Source organism: Gymnoscopelus braueri, assembly GCF_963280865.1.
Source record: "Gymnoscopelus braueri genome assembly, chromosome: 15".
NCBI lineage: Eukaryota > Metazoa > Chordata > Actinopteri > Myctophiformes > Myctophidae > Gymnoscopelus > Gymnoscopelus braueri.
In genome coordinates, this window is record NC_137620.1 from 3381811 (window position 1) to 3387720 (window position 5910).

Sequence of the window (5910 nt, forward strand, 5' to 3'; positions counted from 1 at the left end):
AACTGGAAATACTTCAGTAAAGTAAAAATACCTCAAAAGTTTACTTAAGTACAGTACTTGAGTAAATGTTCTTAGTTACTTTACACTACTGCTCACTGGTTTAACCAGCTTAAAACCAGCAGCATCCGTATTCTGGGGAAAACCTTAGCAGAAAATAGTCGATCTACAAGCTTACTTGTAAGCTTGTAGATCGGCTATTTTCAGAGAAGATATTTAATGTTGAGTGAAAACAGAAAATACACTAGAATCCTCACAACAAAAACGTGTTTTAAGTATTAGGGCGCGCTCCCACCAAAACATGGTCGGCTAGCGTTAAACGCAGGTTGTGCGCGGCCACAGTTTTTTGCAGCCAGCGGATTCTAAAAAACGGGAGTGACGCGCATGTCACTCACTTTCAGGACCCTCCCCGTAGCCCGCACCGCCTTCTGCCTTCAGCACCATGTTGCTTCCTGAGTCTTGGGACGGTCCGCCTTCCACTCACCCGATTGGACAGAGGGGGAAAATCAGCTCCTGCCTCCAGCAGTTTTCTGCTTCAAATGGACAAGTCGTGTAGAGCAGATAAACGCAAGGTCTGCGCGACATGCGGAAAGATCCGCTCTTGTGTGTATCCACGCATTTACATTGACAAAGCATTGGCAGATTCTGCCCCAGAGGTAAAATATTAGTGCGGTGGGAGCGCGCCCTTAAGGCATACAGTAGCCTAATAATAATAATAATAATAACTTGGATTTATATAGCGCCTTTCAGAAACCCAAGGACGCTTTACAGTACACAAAATAACAAATTAATTGCCAAAAGCCTGGGTAAATAAATGTCTCTTCAGTGCGGACTTAACCGCAGTAGACCGTCAAGCAGTCAGTCTGTATAATGTGACTTTGCCATGGCACTGTGATTTGTGCAGCTTCATTCACAAACAGCATACTACACAACTGATGCACTAATATTAACTTCTAGATAGTTAAAAACTGGACAGAGAGGTCATGCTGTTATTGTCTAGTTCATGTCGTTTTCAGCCTGTGATCTCATAGTCTGTGGGCAGCTTTTTTGTAAACTTATCTACAGTAGAGTATGTCTATAATTTATTTTACAGTGAAGGCCAGACATGCTTTTTTTTTTATTGAAACAGGAATCCTCAAAGACTCAATGACTGAGAGTGAGAGATTGTGTAATGGGAGAAGGGAGGAGAGAGAGGGGAGTGATGTTTGGAAGATGCTGGAGAAAAACTTCTGAAATCTTCTGAAACTCCTTTATGACGAAACGAAATAAACAATAAGTTGCGTCTGATGAGTTCAAAACAACAGACGTCTCGCCGAAAATTCTCACGTCCCTTCTCCCCATCACATCTCAGTCTGTTGCTATGGCAATAAAGGCATGGGTGAAACAACGTTTAACTTAAAGATGACTTGGGTGCTCGTTAAACTTGGGAGTCTCGTCAAGACCGTGATGTCATTGTCTACGGAGGCCGTTTGATTCTTTTTGGGGTGTCACGGTGACAGCATGTTTTATAGTCCTCATGGTTTTAATGTCTCTCACTTAACAAACTGAGCTTAGCTTCTGTTTCTGTGTACCTCAGGTCTGCTGTATACGGCGTTAAATGAGCTAGCTTGTTAAAATACATCAAGCGGCAATTTAACGTGCGAGGTGTTTACCACTAACGAACGTGGAAACACGCTCAACACTGCTCACACGCACATGCGCTCTCTCACACACGCATGCATGTACACACACACACACACACACACACACCCACACCCACAAACACACACACACACACACACACACACACACACACACACACACACACACACACACACACACACACACACACACACACAGAGAGAGAGAGAGAGACCGGCAAATAACAACAAAAGGGCACAATGATCTCTCTGGGGATTAAGATGAGCTCATGTGTCAGTTATTTTAGTGGATAGGACACTGCAATTATGTTCTAAAAAGGCATGTCATTGCGGTGTTTGTTTACACAGTAATACTGAATTCCATATCATGTATATTTAGACCACATTTTGATCCCCCCCCCCCCCCCCCCGACCTTGAAGATTTGAACATAATGTTCCATATAAGGTTGTAAGTGGAGATTTGGTCCGTACCACCCACTCAGTTCTGTCTGAGGAGTGGGGGGGAGATGAGCCTGCTGGGAACTGATTGTGGAACAATGAAGGCTCTGTTCCCATAGCAACAGTCTGGGATGTTGTTGCTGATGTTGTTATAAACTACAAACAGACAAAAAAAAATAGCAAGACAAGTGGACTTCACCTAACTGGTTTCACATAGACATACTGTACTTGCTGTGCACATGTAATACACCAGTGTGTTTCACCAGTGTTGTGCCAACAAACATCTACAATCTCACTATTAGTCCAACCCCAACCCCTAAACCTAACTGCCTAATACTTAACCCTAACCACAAGCTGGATCTTTTCTTAACTGTAATTCTAAAGGTGCGTTCCTACCATAAGATAACTTAACTCCTCAAATATATATATTTTTAAAGATATTTTTGGGGGGATAGTGGGCTGATGGGAAATGGGGAGAGAGATGGGGGGGGGTGAAACACAGCAAAGGACATCGGAATCGGGAGTCGAGCCCACAACACACTGTCAAGCTGTACTACCAGCATGTATAGTATGCACCTGGACCGCTAGGCCAGCGGGCACCGCATAATATATATATATATATTTTTTATCATTAATGTAACCATCAAATTGGCTTGATGTCTATTTCTCAAACTCTACTATACTTGTGGGCAAATTAGGCCCTCACAAGTATAGAAATACAACACACACACATACACATGTAAATGCAGTGGTGTAAAGTAACTAACTGCATTTGTACTTAAGTACAATTTTGAGGTATTTTTACTTTACTGGAGTATTTCCAATATTCAGTACTTTTACTTCTACTCCACTACAATTATATGAAAACTTTAGTTACTAGTTACGCATTGTAAGCTTGTAGATCTGCTGCTAATATTTCAAAAATATTTGTATACGTTTGAGAACGTGAAATGGGACATTCTGCATAATCAGTACTTTTGATTTTAGTACTTTAAGTTCATTTTGATACAAATACTTTTGTATTTTTACTCAAGTAAATTTTGAATTCAGGACTTTTTCTTGCAACAGAGTATTTCTACATTGCAGTATTGATACTTTAACATTAAGTAAAAAATGTGAGTAGGCCTACTTTTTCCACCACTGGCGAACAGACACAAGCCAGAAAAAAGTAAAAGAAACAGCTCTGGCAGGCTAATTGATAAGACATTTGTCTCAGTGTCTGCTGAACAGGCCCTGTGATTAGTAGGTGTTGGGTAAAAGAAGCTTAACACGTGTCAAGAAAAACATCTGTCCGACATGAACGTTTCTGTCTAGTCTTATTAAACCATAAAACAGCTGCCACAGGGCAGCTGTTTTGGTGCGTAAACAAGCACCAAACGACGTTGGCATCCAACGTCTTCTAGTCGTGATGTGTAGGTATTTCAAGGGGACCAAGAGGGACATGCCAGCCATGCATACTGTAACTCTCAATACATATAGGATCAATGGTTCTGTCAAGGATGCCCATATTAATATGTATTTGGCTGCGGACCAACATCTGAAAATATCTTGTGCCAGCTATAGGGACTCCCATACAAGATTTGTGTTGTTAAAATGTTTCAAACCCTCACAAAAAAACATGCAGTAATCCTGGTCTCTATACTGCCTCCCCTTGGTCAGCCGGGGCGCCTGATGGAGGGGAAAGGAACTGGTTGGAATAACGTGTTCCTTCAACACGCTACGTCCTATACCGGGGAAACTCCCCTCCGTCGGGTGATAAGAAGGCTCTGGGCTCTCCCTAGGTTGGCAGAGGGAGTGTAGCGCCCAGGATTACTTAGACAATTGGCACTGGGGGAAAAAATGGGGTTACGAAATCGAGGGATACAAATTGTAAAAAGAAAAATTCAAGGGTTTTTGAAAATAGCAGATCTACAAGCTCACAACGTTTTGCAGTGCGACGCGTTGTGAGCTTGTAGATCAGCTATTTTCAAATAGCCAATGTACAGTGGGCTACGTATATAGGGTTAAATTGGTTAAACTGATTTTGATGCTATATTAACACATTTTGCTGGGGACCCCCTCAAGGACCACTGGGGGACCCCAGACCCCACTTTGAGAACCACTGTATTAGTGAACATAGTATCCTGCATGTCCGGAGATAAGTTATCTCAGGGCACTACATGTAGAGCAGGTAAATAGCCTACTATAAGCCACTTAAAGGGATAGTTCACCCCCAAAGTGACTTTTTTCTATCGATTAGTCACCCCATGGAGACTTCTATTCATGGATTTTTTTAGTTTTTGTCGCATTCCTAAGCCAATAATTTGATGGCCAGCGGACCGGTAGAAGACACAAAGTCTCCTTTGTGTCTCCTACCGGAACCGCTGTCTACTGGCCCGTGGTCATCAAATTATTGTCTTAGGAATGTGACAAAAACAAAAAATATCCATGAATTCAATTCTCCATGGGGTGACTAATCGATAGAAAAAAAATCATTTTGGGGGTGAATCTTTTGCAGAATGTTCGCCCCCAGAGCTTGAAGATCTGGCATCTGAACTGTTCCTCCAAGAATAGTGGCGCGTGACTCAGGATTCATGTGGTTCATTAATTTGGCAGATTGCTGACACCGAATAACAAAATTTCTTCACTGGAATTTCCATACTCAAGTTAGGCAATATCACAGCATGCTACTGCACAGCTCACTATGTGTATTAGTGAAAGGCTTTCTCCTGTGACTGGAAGGTGACATGACGCATGAAAAAATACACAGTGCCTGTTAGGATGGTTTATGCAGTGCTTTACATGATTTATGTACTACTTACTAGCTTGCTATTGAACAAGTTCTTGAGCGTAACGTTATTGAGAAATGTTCCTGAGCCATGTGTCCCAAAGGGCAGGAGTCTATCTCCTGTTGCTGTTGCTTTCAGCCAGTGGTGGAAAAAGTCCACCACTTTTTTACTTAAGTAAAAGTATCAATACTGCAATATTAAAAAGTCCGGAATTCAAAAAGTAAGGGTAAAAGTACAGAAGTATTGGTATCAAAATGTACTTAATACCAAAAGTAGAAAGTACTCATTATGCAAGAATGTTCCATTTCACAACGTTTCAAATGTATACAAATCTTTTGAAAATAGCTGATCTACAAGCTCACAATGCGTCGCATTGCGACGCATTGTGAGCTTGTCAATTTTTTCAAATGGCGAAATGTAGGGCTGAAGTGGTTAATGTATGTTTTTGTTTTGTAATAATAATCGAAAGCTACAAAGTAACTATTAACTAAAGTTTTCAAATAATTGTAGTGGAGTAAAAGTTTAATTTGGCCTCTGAGATGTAGTGGAGTAGAAGTAAAAGTATTGAAAATTGGAAATACTGCAGTAAAGTAAAAAATACCTCAAAATTGTACCTAAGAACAGTACTTGAGTACATGTACGTACTTACTTAAACACCACTGCTTTCAACTGAGCAATGTGTGATGCTCACAAATTCTGTGAAACCACTTATGAAGCAACATTTATTCTCTTTGCAAACACCTCATATATTGTAAATACATTTAGCTTAGAGGCTGGGTAAGGATTGTGCAAATGTACAAACTCTTGTTTGGGGCGCGGTCCCACCGCACTTTTATTTTACCTCTGGGGTGGAATCTGCTAACGCTTTGTCAATGCAAATGCGTGGATTCATGGTCTTGCGCATCTTTCTTGCGAATCCAAGCATTTGCATTGACAAAGCATTGGCAGATTCCGCCCCAGAGGTAAAATAAAAGTGCGGTGGGGCCGTGCCCTTAAGGTAAAGCCGACGGTAAAGCAGGTTGAACATGGATGGGTATGATGAATTATAATAACTTATATACAGTGGT